Raw genomic sequence first — 18852 nt, forward strand, 5'->3', positions numbered from 1 at the left:
TACCCTGCGCACATGTTCCCTCTAACAGTAAACGCCACTGTACATTACGACGCTAATAGCCAAAAGGTTGCAAGTTTTTGTGTACATTGTATGCACATATAATTTCGTATAACACGACAGTGCATTAGACCATTATGATCCAAAATATATCTCCAATAATATGTCTTCTATCAAAAACGCAAAGCATTTTTCAGTGGCGGCCAGTGACTGTACATACGTAAGCGCATGTACACGTTGTCACGTGGTATTGGCGATACATGTGTCAAAGTACCTTTTATTATAATTATCGATGCTCGCGTATTTTGACAAAACTACCACACATATGCATGTTGCGCACGGAAGTTGATTGGACACTACTCTTTACCTATAGAATCAGCGACAACAACCAAAAATTATACACTCATTTCAGGATACATTTCTAGGTTCACAAGTTACGTCTACGTTGACAGCATGAGTTGATGACTCCAACGAAATATTAGATTCGTTAATTCGATTTTGCCTTCCAATTCTTTGTCGTTCACCACCTTTGGTAAGGTATTTTCTTCTTTCTGGTATTTTACGGGCCAAAACCAGATCTGATTATGAGGCACGCCGTAGGGGAGGGCTGCGGAATAATTTTGACCTACTGCGGTTCTTTAACCTGCACTAGAACGCAAGCACACGACAGACATACCTAGCCCTTTCAGACAAGACTTGTGATCGACGGTTGATACGTGTGTGAAACAAACATAATTTTATGTCAGGGTGCTTAGAGACTCCACTGAAAGCAAATCAAGGGGGCAGAATGACTCTTTGTGCCTTTTATGATTTAATCGTCATAATTACAGAGTAACTAAATATTTGAAGATAGTAAAGTCAGTTATGCTACGTTTCGTCACAAGAAAGATTGAATCAGCTGCTCGAATTACATACACAAGGTATTTATTGGCCACAATCATTTCGAGAAAGAAAAAAATATTTTGAGGTGGCTACCGACATGCTCTCGTCAAACGTTACGCAAAACATGGTAGTGCTTTCACCAAAGCGGTACTCTGTAACGGTGCACATCACTCAGAAGCAAAATGGAAATAATATAGGTTAGCGGAGTAATCAATTTACCCTAAACCTAATGTATGTGCCCTGTTCCTTGCTATCACTACGCAGAAATGGCAAAAATCTAAATCTACGTCTACAAATTTGCATGCAGCGTCTGAAGGGTTTAGAGCTCTGCATTTCGAAGTGTTTGGAGATTTCGACATCTGATCCTACTATTAAGGGTCTGTTGTAAATATAGTTGTATAAATTAATTCAGCACAACTAAAATTCTAGGAGTCTCACTCCTAGAATTCTCACTTCACACGTTTCACATACCAAAAGAGTGTAACGCTTCCTAGTTCATCACATTCTTTGCGTAAGTTTCCGAATGTATGAAAAAGTGACATCATGACTGAGACCTTCCTTGTGTGTTTTGAAACTAAACGAACGAAATGCACCTAAAATAAAATTGCCACAGTAAACCTTGAACCAGCGACTTTCATCGAGGAAATAAAGTCATGGACTTGCGCACCAGACATTGGTAGGCTGTTGGCATGAGTTTTCCCGTTCACTATTTTATTCCTGTAAAACAAATTATACACTCATTTCAGGATACATTTATAGGTTCAAAAGTTACGTCTACGTTGACAACACGAGGCGATGACTACAACGTAACATTGCATTGGTTAATTCGATGTTAGGAACAATGAAACTTTAGTCGTTAAATACAAGCTTTGTATAAAAATATCCAGAGTGAACTTCCTCCAAAATATTGGTTCATTCAAGTTGCAATGTATTGACTAGGTATCATCAAAGTTGTATCCGCCCTTATCAACCCAGAGCTGCCAGTGTTTCTGGAGGTCATGAAACCAAGCACATAAAATTTGAGCTGAGATTTCATTATTGCAGTTTCCTGTGAAACTAGCCAGATCAGCTTTGTTTTTGTTGTCGTTGCTAGCACAAACGCATCTTCCTGTGTTCGCCGTCATCATCATCACCAAAATACTCCTCATACAAAAAAAGTGATCGAACGGGATCGAAGTTGTGAGTCTCCTTTGGCTTAATTGTCTTAAATTAAAAAAAATTGCTTCCAACAATTCATGATGCTTTTTCCTTGTAGCAACAGTATCACGCGAGAAAAACAAAAGTACGTGTTGGGTGATCACCTCCATGAAATATCGGGTGAATACCGAAGGCATGTGGTGTTTGCCCAAATATTCCTGTATAAATAATTGAGCGTGGCACCTCGATCTACAGGGTGATACAGCCGCCGTCTAGATGATGACCTATTATGAAGACGTCCTGATGAGGCGTCATCTCGCTCCAACTGCTTGGTGCTAATCACTTTAGACAAACATTTTAGCAAATTGGCATAGAACGTTTGGCTTATAGTGTGTCTTTAAGAAAGATACCTCGCAGTGTAGCGATTATCTAGCATATAAGAATGCGATTAGCATTGTGTTCGTGCTAGATGGTTGTATTTTAACTTTTTTATGGGGTGGTCAATTATAATTTGAAAATTAGTGCTTTTTTACATCTGTTCGGAGTCATAATGGCTGCACCAGCTTTGGGATCCGCGGAATCCTTCCCGGCAGAATCTGCCGGGATCCCTCCCGGCAGATTCTAAACGCCTAGCGGTAATTGTTCAGCCCGTTTGTTTCTCTTCCGCTGTTGGCGTCTGAACTACATTTTTTTTTAAATATCACAGTTCAATATCTGGTCTGCAGATAGCACGCACAGATTAGAAAAACAATTTTCATGCAGTGATTTCCCCAGTCGGTGCAAACGTTTAGCGCTATGTGATGGTAACAGACGATTGCTACCAGCATTGTCCAGCATCGAATTTCCGCCTTTTTGAAATATTTTCGGCCATTCAAATACACAGTTTCTCGTTAATTCCTCTTCACCATGCATTTGTAGTATCTTGTACCACGTTTTACTAGGGGTTCTCACAGCCTAAAGCAAAATTTACAGTGAGCTCTCAGCTCGCCGTTTGTGTCCATCACGCCACCCATGCAACGTTCATATAACTTTAATAACAATAAAAAAGTAAATCAATGACACTGCTCTGTCATCTAGTGAGTTGTTCGGGATGGCGCAACCCTGCTGTCCTAGACAAGAGACCGTAGTCATGACCAGCAGCATCTTGGCACGGCTCACGCCACTGCTCGAGTGCTCCTCGTCTTCTCATTTTCCAGCCTTAGCAACGATGTCGACGGATCGCGTAGACTTTTCCCACAAAGTCTACACTGAATCCTTTCTAAGACTACGTCTACACTAAGCACAAACAAAGCTCCTGAATAACTACTTTTTGATCAGTTTGTATATCTATATAAATAGAAAGCTAACCATGGATGTTTTGTTACAAGGAGTAAATATACCTTTCTTATGCAACATATATACAAAAAAAATTATGCATGATCTCGAATTAGTTTTCACATATGTTCTAAGAGAGCATGTGGAGAGGGCCTTAAACTTATTCACGTCAGTTTGGACATAGGTTCTTCTTGATTCCTCAGAAAACTATTTTTGTTTTTATGATTCAAGCCTTTTCCTATTCGGATGCGAAAAATGGGTGAGTTGGTATGGAAGCATGGCTAATTCGGAGTGCGAGCTACCAGGACACGAGCTAAGGCATGGGAACAGACAGGACACAGTGCTGACTGGCAACTGAAAGTTTATTCGAAAGTTTACAAACTTTAAAAATCCGATATGTTATATGTCTACGCATAGAGGGACACGCATAAAGGGAGACGTATACGCATAAAGCGGCACCACACGAATAAAAGAATCATTCTTTCAGGGCGCTTCTTGCCATGCTCCTGAGTTTACATTGTAACACCGCACCACCGCCTTCAAGGATAAGCGATCGCAACATAGCAGTCAAGGCAACAGACTTAAAATCAAGCTGGAAGCTTGTCTGCCGGACTTGTCCCACTTTACTCTTTAAGGTAAGTTTGAATCATCCTGTAGTCACTCCTAAACATAAGGTGATGTTGTGCTGTGTTTATCACTAAAATATTGTAAAATTAAGAAATGAAATCATCCTCAAATAAAAGTTATTGCCCGTTGTAGCTTTCCTTAGTTTCTTCCTAAATATTGTCACTTAGTGGTGACAGGGAAGAACAGAGCCGCAAAACTGTGAACGACTTGACTTTTTTATTGGCCGAATCTGTGCCCACAAAAGCAAGTTACATTCAAAGCACAATGATCGGCGATCGTAGAACTTTGATCTGGGGGTCAGCGCGTCGGCTTTTATACAAGACTCGTCGAAAGTTCCAGGGTAATCGCTGGTGCCCGAGCGCCTTCCAGAAACTACTACAGAATTCGCGTCGCGCATACACTGATTAGAAAAGGTTTGGCGAGAACATACACAGCGGATAGAATGAACGCTAACATTCGAGTAAGTTCAAAATTATGCAGGCGCGTCTTGCGCAGAGTGGTAACTAAGTTGTTAGCGAATGAAATGCAGTCCCCGACCAAAGGGTAAGTTCACGTGTCGATATTCTTGTCATCCAGCCAGGTTTGGTTCTATACGTTAATATTGGAAGACTCTACTGAGTACATATTTAGGCTAACATTGATAGCTTAAGTATGTCTACTACGCACCCTAAACCACTTTTATTTGCCTGAAGCTCTTTTTTGTGAGACCTCGCTCCTAAATCTCCTGATTCACTATGCTTAGTGCTCAGAAAGTGCTTCTTTTTTTTCTTTTTAATTCAAAGAAAGAGGTCTATCCAAGGCAAAAGTGCAAAGTTGTCATGCATCTATATAGGTGCACAACGCTTATTGACCTACATCACCATGGCATCTTAAAGAACTTCTTTCTAACGTCTTATTGTACGTGATCTGGTTTTCATACCATTGGTATATGAACTTTGATGATTTTTGTAGTTATACTCACCATGTAAAGAAATAAAACACAGTGTTATTTGGCGCATCCATGGAGTTTATATATTTTGTTAGATTTCCAAGTAAGATTTTGCTTTCTAACACTCCGTTGTCACTTTGAAGAAGTTCTATTTCTTCCTGTTATCATGAAAAAGGTACCTACGTTACCATAGGCACTAACGATCGAATATGAAGTGGCCGCGCTATAAAACATCACCATATTAAATGCGTATATTTTTTTACTTGAAGTGATTCGTTTTCCGCCAAGACGAAGCGGTAATGACTAAACGCAATGTGGTTTTGTGACTGATGGCAATACCGTGTACACTTCAGTTTACTAAATGTAAATGGTGAATCGCAACGCCTAGATGAAGTATTTGCAGCCTTATAATGTGAAAATAAAAAATACATATCTGATATGTGGTTATGTTCCTATGCCAATGAGCAATTGATGAGATACGTAGTACGCCAATGAACCTTAAGCATTGCAACGAACTGGAAAGGTTGGCCGAGTTGATTGGAGCCTATGGAGGTTTTCAAAGCTTGAAAAATGACGAGAAAAACAACGCTTCTTTATGAGTGCGCTGTGGGATCAACATTCTCTTTGGTAAACTTATTTTATTAACACAACACCGCCTAAGGAACGTATTATACATCGGTGTTCAATGAATGGTGATTGGACGATATTATTTTGGGGCACTTGAATAAACGATATACAACTCCTCTATGCCTAAATCAGGTAGCTTTAAGGGTGAACTTTTCCACGCCGCGCATTGCGCGCATCAAAATGCAGTCATTCATTATAGATTATATTGGCAAACTCCACCTTTACTTTAAAGGTACAATGGTATTTGTGAAAGCTTCTACAGCGTATTAATAACCTAGGATTATCGCTTCTGTGGTGAATTTTACGACCGAGATTGCGCTACGACTTTAGGTTAAATTTTTGAACGGCTTCCCTTTCACGATATAACCTACATTCTAAAAATAACTCTGCAATCATTTCACAATGGTCTCGTGTGCGAAAATTGTAGACAATGGTATAGGCATTTTTTATACATAGGGCTCTGCAAATATTCATAATTTGAAGTACAAATCTGAAAATTATTCTCTTTTTATTTCGTATTCAATTCCGGCATTCGCTTGTTTGATATTGTCGACTATCCATTTCTATAAAATACTGCCGTCTTGAGAGAGAAAGCGATGGAAGTGAGTATCACGCCGAGTGATTCCGCTGTATAGGAGAGCTGCGATTGCTGTACAGAAACACTAGTTCCCGAGTTAACGCACGCAGAAGGTAAGTACAGATAAATAATTTAGTCATTCGATAAGAACTACTCGCTTTTAGGCAGTATAAAGACTTCAAATGTTTGTGCTATGTGAGGCTAAACATCTTTTCCTCTCTTTATAAAAATTTCTGGTGCAGTGGTATCCCACTTCACTCCTCCAACAAAAAGAAGGCTGAACTTGCATTTTGTGAAGTGCTATTACCTTTCCCTAATCTTGAGAATGTTATGTTACCGAGATAATCGGATGGGAGTTATTCAACATTTCCCTGCTCGTGTGCTCTCAGGACATGTAATTGTAAACAGCATTACAATAACGTGTCGCCCAATGCATCTAAGGATCATTTTATCAGCAAACAGGGCCTACGCAAGCTTCATGTTGAACTTTGTAGACCAATGCGAAAATATTTTACAGAAGAAGCATCTTACGGGCTCATTCCAATAGCCATTTCGGTTCGCGTCGTTGTCCACCGTGGCCGCCGCCGCCGCGGAACGGCTATCGCCCGAAATGCGAAAAAAAGTAGCCGCTCTTCGCCGGGATGGAGCCCAGGCCCGCTGCGTGAGAGGCGGATACTCTACCACTGAGCCACACAAGCGCTTGCTATCGAGTAGCGGAAAGATGCCCTAAAACGCTCTCAAGCGCGCAGGGTCAGACGACCCGAGCCTCCGCCAGTATGGTGGCGCCATCTAGTTAATGTGCTTGCTAACGCAGCGTGCCCGACATGTAAGTTGCAGTTGTAAGGCAGGATGGGGCTAAGCAGACTGCTGTGCAGAGAGCATTACAATGCCGCAGCTCGCCGTCGACGCCGGGCGGGCATGCCAGATCGTTCTCATCAAAACGAGGCGAAGAGACTTTGCCGCGAAGACCCTGTTGTTAGCGGTGCCCAAATTGGAGCTACTCTTGAGCCGCGCCACCCAGCTTACGCTGTGACTGTGCTGTGTGTGCCGCGCAGGCCTTTGTCTTTTTATTTGACAAAATATTCGGGCGTCGTTTTTCTCGAGCATTCATACTTGATTCGTACTATTTTAGCACCTATAGGTACAGAGAAATCTGAATCATCTATGGCAACAGTGAAGCTGAAAAGCTTATTATATGTGACGCAGTCTGTATGAAAAATTGTTGGCCTGGCTCCTGAAGATAAAAATTTTGATATGAAGGCATGGTAAAGAAAAAGGCTCAGTGGCATACAGAAACATCGCTATAATTATGTTCGTGTCACTATCGTGCTCTTAGCACGATTTTGTTCGTATCACTATTGTGTTCCTACCAATATTTTGACATTGATTTGTCGCACCGCTGTCATGATTATTTTCGCTCTTTCACGTCAACAGAGTGCCTCGAGGAAAAGAGGGTTGTGGTTCACCCAACTAGCTGAGCGAATAATTTCTGGCATCACTCCGCTAGTCACCGAAGTCAGCTAATAAAATGCGTCCACGAAGCTACTCCAAGCTACCAGCATTGCCTGCTCGAAGATGTTTCTTGGAAAACCCCTTTTTTTTGCTTTCTGCCTACATAAGAAATTCAATTCTGCTTGCGCTACTTTATGTAATGTGTGTTGCCCTCCGCACTGTAGTACGGCAAGACATTTAGACTAAATGACTGCGTTTATGCATTTAAGAAGATCAAAGTATCATTGATGAGCTGAGCTTCGCATCCGAAAATGGGTGGACGATACCTGCTCATCTATGGCACAACAAAAGTTATTTTGTGAAGGTAAGAGAGCGGTGTCATGAGTAGGAAAAAGCGCGCAGACGTCACGCACTCTGGGAATCCATTAGGTGAAGGTTTTCTTAGTGTTTGAAAGATGAGCTGGTTATCTCGTCAGACTGCTCGAACGTAAAGCGCACTAGGTGTTCGCCACGTTCAAAACTAGAAACGGCACGTTCAAACATAACGTGAGCTAATAAAATAAAGCACACACGGGTAAGCTCAGCCCGTTGTACACACTACGCACTGAACAAAACAAGTCCTGTATTAACCGTTTCTTGAATCACTTGTTCGAACCTGTCGGCAACACGGTCCGGTTACACCGATCTCTCATAACTTCGCATAGGTGCTTGCCCGCTTCGAATGTACGAGCCAGCGTGCACCCGCATTCTAAGTCATTTCTCACTGCACATTAAAGCTCTTTTATTTCCCCATTTTTGGCGGAAGTCTCTCCTAGCTCCTGCATTCCAGACACATTGCCTTGATACCTAGATTCACATTGTGAAAGCAGCACCTAGCGCGCCGTACACGCTGAAATTGAGAACCGTATAGCATTGTAAGAGAATGGTCAATCACGCTAGTTGGTTGATTTGGATCTTGAAAACGTTTCAAGCACACGGACAGACAGTACACGAAAGAACAAAGTGCGTTGTCCTGTTCTTTATTCGTGTACTGTCTATCATTTCGCTTAAAGAAGGAACAAAGTGCGTTGTTCTGTTATTTATTCGTGTACTGTCTATCGTTTCGCTTAAAAACATTTCGTGTGTAGCAATGCATCACCATGAATGGGAGCCCTGAAGTCGTAGAGTAGCAAGACTATTGAGTGTAGTGGACTCTTTAGGGTGTGCATTAGGTAGTAAAACTGTGTTTATTCATCAACTGAACCAGCTCCCGCGAAGTGGGGGAGCCACGAAAGGAAGGAGAGCAGCACGTAGCGACATTATTGAGCAGCCACTTTTAGAAACCTATCGTCCGATAGATGCAATGCTTTGGACAGTGCGTAGTAACCGAGCGGGTAGTTCAAGTGTGGTTGCGCGTAACCGGCTTGCGTCTAGTCGGCGAAAAATCGGGAAGGCAAAATCATCTTCACTTGTAAACAAGGAAGTTGAATTAATGCATCACTTTAAAGCGTCGTATGCCATGTTACAAAATGTCAATTGATTGTATGATCGGAGTATCTATCTGAGACATTGAGAAAAAATAGCAAAAGATTTCAAACAAAAATTGAAGGTTACCTGGAGGTAAAAATTCGATTCCATCTTCTTAAGACCCGCAAAATTATCAATTTTTTTGCTGTGTGCTTCAATTAAACAAAGTAACGTTTGTGTTTTTAGTTCAACCATAAAATTTCATTACTTGGGCAAGTGTTAAATTCTAGCTATTGCTGCCATGAAACGTGAGAAACATTTTTGAGAATATGAGAGGCAAGGAACGAGTATAGTTTAACGAGAGCTGTGAATGTCAGCCCTAGTATATTTTTACTTGTTACCTGAGTTAGGATGATTGAAGACACAATTAAAACATAAAAATAAGGAACACCAAATCTAGCTAATCGACAAATCTCTTGCTCTCAACACGCCAGCAATGGTATTTATTTAGTCGTTGACCAACCGCATCCAAGAAACGTCAAACAAGCTAGCCGCTACGAATGAGCTTCATTTTTTGTTTTTGTTATCAAACGTTTTTCGTAAGTTTGGACTTTGTAAGGCGTTACTTTATGGTTGATGACGCTACCACACCAAATGTGAAATGTACAAAAACAAGCAGGAGTCAAGTAAACATGTCCTTTAAAAACGCAAAGGACATTCACAGCTTTGTGGCAGACGAAAATCTGCCAGAGAGACAGCTAGCCTAAGCTATCAGCAGCAGCCTCCAAGACAGTTTTGAAAGGTTAGCCCTTGTGCTAGGATGCATTGTTTTTTAAGGATGATATTTTTTAAGCGAAACGTTCCTTGCCTACGTACCCTGTTATGGCATGGCTGCTGCTGCGTAATGCTCCGTCAGTATACAATTTGGTGGATGTATTTGTAGATATACATTTGATTATGTTTTGCATGTCGAACGCAAACACAAGCAAACAGGCTCATATAACGCAGTATACTGATCGATAAAGCAGTGAATAAAATTGCACTTATCTTGTGCGCAAAACTCAAAAAATATATTGCAATATAACGCCTTTACGTATTGTCTTGTACAGCAATATAATCTTGGCTCAAGAGTGTGTAAAAAAGCACGCTTTTCTGGAGAATACAGCCTTATATACATTACATTCTTTTATTTTTTGAAGGGCCAGTTTGTTTGTGCTACTGGGTATGTTCATGTTTTTGGCCCATTCTCCAGAATGCGTACGTGCCAGTGTGGCACATGAGATACATAATTCCTATACTTGCCTAGATATGTGTCATATTTCTTCAGTGCGTGCATCTGCCCCACCATTATTCCTCAACAACCATCTTTGATCATCATTGCCTATCGCAGAAGGTACTCTGCTGTTTCGCAGCTCAACAAATTCAGCCTTGTGTGCTATAATGCATTTCCACTAATTGTGATGTGGGCTTACTATAAATATAGTCATAATTACATGAAGCCAACATACAATTCACAAATAAAAGCATCAGGAAAGTTGTATTTTATTTAAACTGTAGAAATGCAAAAAACGAAAGTGGGCGAAAAGGCAAAGTACCGAAGTTTGGATAAAAAGTCAGCGTCTTTGCATCACGCATATGCATGTTCTTACAAATCGAGCTACCGTGGTGGCGTTTTCATAACCACTTTTCTGGGTATTTCACGTTGGAAAGGTGCATGCCTCGAAGTGTTAGCCAGCGGCTTAGCACACGGCCGTGGTGGTGCATGTGGAGCATCAATTTTGAAGCAAGCGTTACTATGTACGTGACCTTGGGCGCAGGCAAATAGTCAATGAAACGTCGTATGCTACCTGAAGGCAACAAAGCTGCCGCAGTCAAGACCCTCACTTTGTATATAAAGGCGAAGAAGGTGTATCAGGTGTTTGAATATATTATGTTAGTGACAATCATTTGAAGCCAACAGGCAATGACACCAAGGAAAGCACCGAAGACGTGGATTTGTGTCCCGCCTGCCGCCAGTTCTGTTTTCGTCCACTTTCATTTTCCTTTATTTATCATTTCTGTATTTCAGGTAAAAACAACTAATTTACCCTATGCTTTCCTTCGTGTCCTTGTCTTATGGCTTCACATGATTGTGACTAGCAAACATCAGGCCCCTCTTATCCTCTCCTTCTAGTTCAATACACAGAGAGGGTCTCCAGTCCGGCAGCTTTTATGCTTTCATGTAGCATACGAGGGTTTATTGGCTAGTTGCCTTCCCCAAAGTTCCCGCACCATGTGACGCCCGCTGAACAACGAACGTTCTACGTTCACCGCCATGGCCATGAGTTGGAGCACCAGCAAACGCTACCAATCCTATACCTTGCACACACACACACAACACTCAAGAATGCGGCGAAAACGCTTGCGTGGTAACTCGACAAGTAAGAGCATTGCTCGCCTAGCGCGAAAATGTTGTTTCGTATTCCACTTGCAGCCAGTTGTTCTTGCGCCCACTTTCGTTTCTCTTTATTCAAAATTTCTTCCTTTTAAACATAAAACAAGTAATTCACTATGCTTTTTTGCGTTCATTGTCTTTTGCCTTCATATGATTGTTATATGGATGGGAACACACGACGAGACCATGCAGACTACGTCTGTTTGGATTCGGCTCTCTATTGATGCAGAACAGCTGCATGCAAATGCAAGTACGAGGAGGAAGACATAAGTAATATTTGTTAATTGATATCCGTAGTGGCCACGCTTATTGAATGGTGCCCTTGCAGCAGATAACACTATATGTATAGAGAGAGATATATATATCGTTATCTGCTACAAAGGTCAAAAGCAATTTATATATATATATATATATATATATATATATATCAATTGTTATGAGTCGTCGAGAACTATATGTTTAAAAACTTACCTCAATAACACTGCTTACCGCAATGTTTATCATTACATTTTGGAGATGAAAATATTTTTCAACCTGCAATAGTAAATTACATCTACGTAGAAATTTCGAGAAATTACTGTATACTGTTATTCATGTGAACGCATTATTTATAATATAATATCAAAAAAGGCCTCCTAATTTAAATTTTCGCTCGTCCTTTAATGACGTGGTGAACCAAATATATATCTCGGCAAGTTCCAGCATGTTTCATGCTTTTCTTTAGAGAACCTTGTCACTTATTGGAAAAGTGGGAAAACTGAAATCAGGATCTGCTAACAGATAACGCGGCATCTAACCAACGACAACACACAAATTCGCACGAATCCTCACAGTGAGCATGGGCATGGATGTGGTAACAGTTAGAACGACTCCTCTTGCGAAAATTCAGTCGCAAGGTATCCAATGTTTTAGGGGCGAAGCTCCTTAGGGTGTGGGTCTGTCCCTCCTCTGTAGTATTTAGTAGTAGTAGTCGTCGTAGTAGTAGGTAGCCACGTCTACTTTTATGAAAAAAAAATTCCTAAAGTTGTGTCCGTAGCGCGGAATCGAACGAGAGACCCCTCGCTTCAGAACGCGCGGCGCTAACCACTACGCCACGAGGCGCACATGGACACACGCACCACGATGACAATAAATACCCAACATTAATGAAAGACTGCGCGTTTCTAACGCGTTTGTGCTAGCGCGTTACGGCCCGTGTAAGAAGCTGGTGTAAGACGCTGTGGCCTCTCCGCCTTACCCCCGTATTCATAAACGCTGATGGCGTCGGCAAACGCGGTGCACGTTCCGGCATGTGTAAACGGCTGCGTAAGACGCTGTGGCCTCTCCCCCTTACTAGAGAGTACTGCACGTTTCTAACGCGTTTGTGCTAGCGTCCCCTTAAGCGGGAGATGGTGCAATTATAATGAAGGGCGCTTTTATAAAATAGGAATGACGTCACATATGGCGGGTGTCATTGGTGGAAGTCAATCGTTCGATTTAGTGCGGCGAGACTGGGCGAATTACACGGAAGATTCACGGTTTACCGATGATTCCCTCCGGAGCTTCACCCACTCATCATCATTCACCCCGTGGATATGCGGTGCTATTTTTTTCCAGAACTTTAGGCACATACAACAAAGTATTTAACATATTTAAGTGCTAATGGCATAATTCTCTGGCGCATCTGAAACTGTCACCAAGCTTTTTATTTATTCCAAGCACGGCTGTTTTATGCGCACCTGAAGCATCCTCCGTATTTCCACGTTAGGCTTGCGAGTCCAGTTTCTACAATAACGTTGTTACTCCACCAACATGCTCACACTACTGCCATGAAATGGTAAAAATATGAAGTTGACCCTCTCTGAAAGACCTTACGGGAAGCCTCGGTCACTAGGCGTTACAATTTCAAAAATACTTGTTTTCTGTTAGAATACAAATAAGATGATCTTACCAGTAGGCCGACTGCCTGTCCCGTCATCCGACATGGCCGTCTCATCCCCTCGACGACGACGCTAATGCCAGCGTACTGTCCATTTCGGACTTTTTAAACGTCAACATTGAACAGCGTCGTTATGCCTCCTTGCTTTCTGTCATGGTCAGTCTCACCGCTCAACACCCTGATCATGAACTCCATCTTGTCTTTTCAAAAACTGTGTGTTCTAAGGCTCAACTGAATCCTGACGTCGGGGAATTTCTTGCCGTCGTTCCTGAACAACAATGCTCCGATGCACTCACGGAGTTTCACGACGACCCCTCCATTTCTACGTGTGCGTCGCTCATACTGATGACCCATCCGTCAACACTTCTTATCACCAGGTCTTCACCGTTCTGTACTACAATACGTAGAGGACTGCGTGAGCTTTCAACTCCACAAGAAACCCTTGGTGCTTCGAACACACCTGCTACAGCCTATAGACTTTCCCATGGGTCCGTTCTTCCAGTTGGAACGGATCTGCTCGCACCTTCCCCAACGTCAACCCTAGAGATCCGATGTATTGCGGTTGCCATGAATCATGCAACACTATTCGCTAGCTCGTGGGCGCTCCCCCCGAGCTGAGCCACTGAAGTCGCCGATATTCTTCTTCGCCACGTTATGCTCCGTCATGGTGCTCCTCGTCAGCTCCTGACCGATCACGGCCGTTGCTTTCTCGCCAAAGTCGTTGATGATTTCCTGTAGTTCTTCTTTACTCATCAACTGGGCCCGACAGCGTAACATTTGTAAACAAATGAACTTCCCGGATGCCTCAACCGTACGTTTGGCTACGTGCTCGCTATGTACCTCTTGGAAGACCTCTATGATTAGTGCTCCGCATTGTCCTATGTCCTCTTTGCTTAAGGTGGGAAGCCACACAAAAGAAACTTTTCTAAATCTGAAGCCAGAATTTTAAAACTTTTTTTCTGAATAAGCATGTCTTAAGTTACCCAACTATTTAAAGTGCAAAAAATGGTTCATTTTATTATTAAACGAGAAAGTTTGTCACAAAACGTGGTAAAAGTGCTAGTCAAGCCAGCAATGACAGTTAACTAATGCATTGCTGAATTGAGTAAAGCTTTGGCATTTATGTAGCCATGTGCTGGAGCTATGCAATGAACTAGGAAGAATGAAGTCTGATAAACATTAAGGAAGTAAGGTTTGAAAAACTAAACAAAGTGGCAAGATTGCCAATTTGGACCAAACTTATTTGAAACATGAGCTGTATATTCAAAATATAGAATATTTGTTTTTGTCATTGTTCTCTGCACACATCTCAATGTGAGGAATGGGTCTGGAAAATTTCATTTCAAGATATTTATTGAAAAAAAGTTGTCAAAGTTCGCGCTATCAAAGTTACAAAGTCTGCCAGGCTAACCCCACCGGCACCAACATCCTTACCACCACCACTACCTTATACAAAATGACTAAATTTCTTTATCCGCTGTTGAACCTTCGGTTGCACTTTCCGGTGATCTGCTGTAGAATTTTCTGCTGATCTGCTGTTCAATTTTTTGATGAACGCTCTGATGATCTGCTGTTGAACTTTGCGATGAACGCACTGCTGATCTCGGTCTTCACCGCCCGCGACTATAGCCTGGTGCGTCGTCACCCATAGCAATGCGGAATGAAGCTCTCAGCCTACGCGGCGACATATACAAGGCGCGCGAGCGCACCGCGAGTGTGCTGCCGCAGTTTCCAGAACGTTCTACGGGCGCCACCGCTTTCCCAGCATCGGTGTTGCCCTTTCCCTCAAGCCCTCCGGCACCACCGCTGTCATTTCCCTCCTCCCCAGCGTCGCTGCTACCTTTCCCTCCCCGCTCCCACTGCGCCGCCGTTGCCCGTTCCCTAAACTTACCGACTACGCTCCGTCGCCCTTTCTTAGAACCCTCCTTTGGCGCTCAGGTTTCCCTTTGCCGGTGCACTCCATTTTTCCATACCTCACAACGCGACCTTGAAACAGAGATCTAAGGCTTCCGCCTTAAAAGGCAGTTGCAGAATAAATTTCTCATATGGCCTCATGGCGAGGATACCAGCACCCCTATGTTCATTTGTATGGTATGTGATCATACTACATAGGGTTGCACGGGTGGTTCTTATGCCCCGCATAGGCTCAATAACAGCTCCCTCGGCCACCCGTACCATCTATAGGGTGCTGGCCGACGATGTCGTGGAGTGGCAATCGACAACAAAACGCGCGCTCCCTTCGCTTAGCATCACTGTTGAGAGCACAGAGATCTATTGAAGTAGCTCTGAAAGATAAACGCAGAAAAATGCCGTGGCATACCGTCATTCGCAAAATTATGGCAGTAAATTTCACTAAGTAACATCCGCACGTGCAAGTTTCGCTGCCTATCACACTTTATGTCGTGTCAGCCTTCATCACTTCTTGGCTTATCAGATGATAAAACACGGTGATGCCTCTTTGATGTCGTGTCAGCGCTCATCACATCTTGGCTTCTCCTCAGATGATAAAACACGGCGATGCCTCGCAGAAAGTCGAGTGTCAAGCGGCCGTATTTCGACAGAGGCGTAACGCACAACAGCACAGCACTTCCATTTTGGAGACCGATAATAAATCATAGGTCGGTGACTTCAGGGCATTGATCCCCCAACTACCCTGTCTGTTATTATAAAGTGGCACCTCATAGAATCACTCAGCATCCCCACAATGATCAGCGCCAACGTTTCCATAAATTTACTACACTCATAAGAACACACGTTGAAGGGTAAGTCAGAATACTGCTGATGAACGTACACAAAGCACATAACGGTTCAACAATCTAGCTGGTTTCGGATAAAATCGGTTCAAGTCGTTAATCTAGTGACAGCGACGCACTTTGTTCAGAGAAGTCAATGCACATATAGTATGAGGACAAGGGACCGAGGGATATGCAAGCGGCGATAGGCACCGTTATTTTAACATGCGAATGCTTTATTCACATTACGAAGCGAGCTATGGCTCAAAAGCAACAGTTCGTTCAAATTGCGGACGAATTTTGAATGTCGTAAAAAGGTTATCAGCGTATATTTATGTTCACTGCAAGGTATAGGTCTCTCCCAGCGCATCTGTGCTACCACTGCATAGACGCCTTTTCTCTGCTACTGCACTCGTCTTTGCAGCGGCGGTCATCACAAGCTTGCTGATCTTACGAACAGCTTTAGTTCCGTGAATGCGATGTTTAGTAAGGCTTCTCATACGCCAGAGTTTGTTCGTAAATTTGCTTAGTGCATTCCACCCTGGTTCACAGCCACGTGGTCCTCTGCATAAGCTGATCTCCGTTTCTATGGCCCCTATTGGTCGTCTGCCTAGTGATTGACTTGAACTACGAGATTTCTACATTGCCTGCCCTATTTATGCATACTGCCCAAGTTACTGAACTTTTACGCATGTCCAGGCTATAGCACGACCACTCGCACTCGCCTATACTTGGCCTTAGTCATTACAGGGCGGCTAGTTTGCGGCCAGGGATTTAGTTTACTGCGTCGTCTGTGCCACGACGCCAAAGAGAAGACGAACACACACTGGATTTGGGAATTTGGGTTCATTACGCTGTCTGCCGATGCATTTAGAAATAGATCGGCCTAGCTAGCATAGACTGTAATATTATATTTGTCTCGAAGGTGAAGGGCTTAGCACCCTCCTACTTTTCGTGCTACGTATCCTGTGTTGGTCTATGGTGCGTGGCCTCAAACAAAAGAAAAATGGTTTTAAAAACGTAACATATTCAGGCAATTTTTATTGCGATAGCAATTATATGGACACTCCAAGAGAGTTTCTGCCATTACCGTCGTCGTCGCCGTGACGGCGATAAAACCGTCACCGCGCGCCGTACGCTGTGTGTGCGAGTAGAACCTTGCGAGGGTGAGCCGGCAACCGCAGCTCAATCTCGCGCACGCGAGAGAGGAAGGCGCCCGGCAGCGTTCGGTTTTCGTTCGCTCGCGGGGCACGGGGAGGAGACGACGGAGACGGTGGCAGTGGAGGGGGGGGGGGGGGGGGGGGGGGGGGCGTTCTGCTCTTGCGGCTGCTGCTGACGGATCTTGAAAGCGATCTGCTATGTAGCCGAAGTCTGCGCCCGCGGGGCCGCATCTTCCAAACGATCTGCGATGGGTACAAAGTGCCCGTGCCGAGTGCCGGTAGCTTCGTATGCGCTGTGCTTTCGACGTTCGCGTTGAACCGAGGCGAAAGACAGCGCGAAGGTCAAACTCCAGCGTTTTCACGAGTTTCCACGGTCATCGAGTGAGATGTGTCCATGTTTACCTGTGTCCGCGTGACGCCGCGTGTTTCTTTAGTTAGTAAGCGAATATTTACAACTCTATACGGCCGATAAAGCTACTATCGTTACTTTGTATAGATGTCTACCAATTTGCTATCGCAATTGATGCTTCGCCTTTCGGGCGAAACCGCGACTTTGTTTTTTGCGGTCAACGTGAGATGCAGGAACACACCGCGTTTCTTATTTGATATCCAATTTTAAGTTTTCGCGCTATATAAGCAATTAGAATTTTCCAAAAATTCCAGCCACTGATCGAATATTTTTACCGCTGCCAGAGAATAAGTTACAGAAAATGCAAATTATTCTTTATAAGATTCAAGTTTTCTTAACATTCGCAACACAAGCAAGTGTTCACAACATTTAAATACGCATTGTTACGTCATGAACTTCGTGATAATTATGTGTTTCTCATCGTTGATGCTGTTCATTACTTACAATAATTTGACACGTGTCACGCCTTACAACGTATTGTCATATACTATGCATTTTTTATGTTGCTCAAGAACAACTGATATAGCATTTAGCTAAGGTTTACAAAAATATTATGTTCCAACACAACCTCCTAGTTGTCATCATTTAAAAGGTTTCCAGTTCGCCACGTGGTACTTCCCGAAGAATCAGATTAGCAAATATATTTACCTGACGGAAAAGAACATTGTAATACGCTGACGCGGGGAAACCAGAATTCTCATAAATATTTCTTCCTGACTGGCTTCTTTCTAATACGTGATCCTCTGAGCTGTAGAAGATACGAGCTTGTAACGTCACACCTTGACCAATTTCTTCCTTCCCGTTGAGCACTGAAAAGGAATGAAGAAAACTTTGGTAGCGAGCGAAGTTGCACATTGTCTCGATAAAATTGTGGAGTTTAGTAATGCTTGCAATAATTTATCAGCGAAAGTAAAAGCATCAAGGGCGCACGACACGTACATCCGGTACTTGGTATTCAGACGGCAATAGATGCGCCATAAACATGTTGACTAATGCCTTCGGAATACCATTGTTTTTTACTCACTCAAAGATATGTTGAACGCCTTGTGCCGTCTGCATTTTAGTGGCTTGTTCATATGTGAGCAGATTGTTTATTTTTGTGTTTTCACCTATGAACACGTTTCCAAACCATTTTGTAAGTTTCTTAAGATTGACATTCTTATATTTCTCAGATGAAATATTCAGATGCCTAATATTTTGACAGGAGACGCA

At 42.9% G+C, this 18852-nt stretch overlaps 1 long non-coding RNA gene across 2 annotated transcripts in view; it reads right to left on the reverse strand.

Moving 5' to 3' along the window:
- Nucleotides 1-18515, reverse strand: part of LOC125943641 (uncharacterized) — a 29563-nt gene extending 11048 nt beyond the window's left edge. Inside the window, exons 1-3 of one of the 2 annotated variants that reach the window (XR_007465812.1) lie at nucleotides 18289-18515; nucleotides 11893-11955; nucleotides 1547-1596 (exon numbers count right to left, since the gene is read on the reverse strand). This is a non-coding gene — a long non-coding RNA (uncharacterized LOC125943641). The remainder of the gene's footprint in view (nucleotides 1-1546; nucleotides 1597-11892; nucleotides 11956-18288) is intronic. The other variant, XR_007465813.1, reaches the window with a different exon arrangement.
- Nucleotides 18516-18852: the final 337 nt, after the last annotated feature.

Source organism: Dermacentor silvarum, chromosome 2 (assembly GCF_013339745.2).
Source record: "Dermacentor silvarum isolate Dsil-2018 chromosome 2, BIME_Dsil_1.4, whole genome shotgun sequence".
NCBI lineage: Eukaryota > Metazoa > Arthropoda > Arachnida > Ixodida > Ixodidae > Dermacentor > Dermacentor silvarum.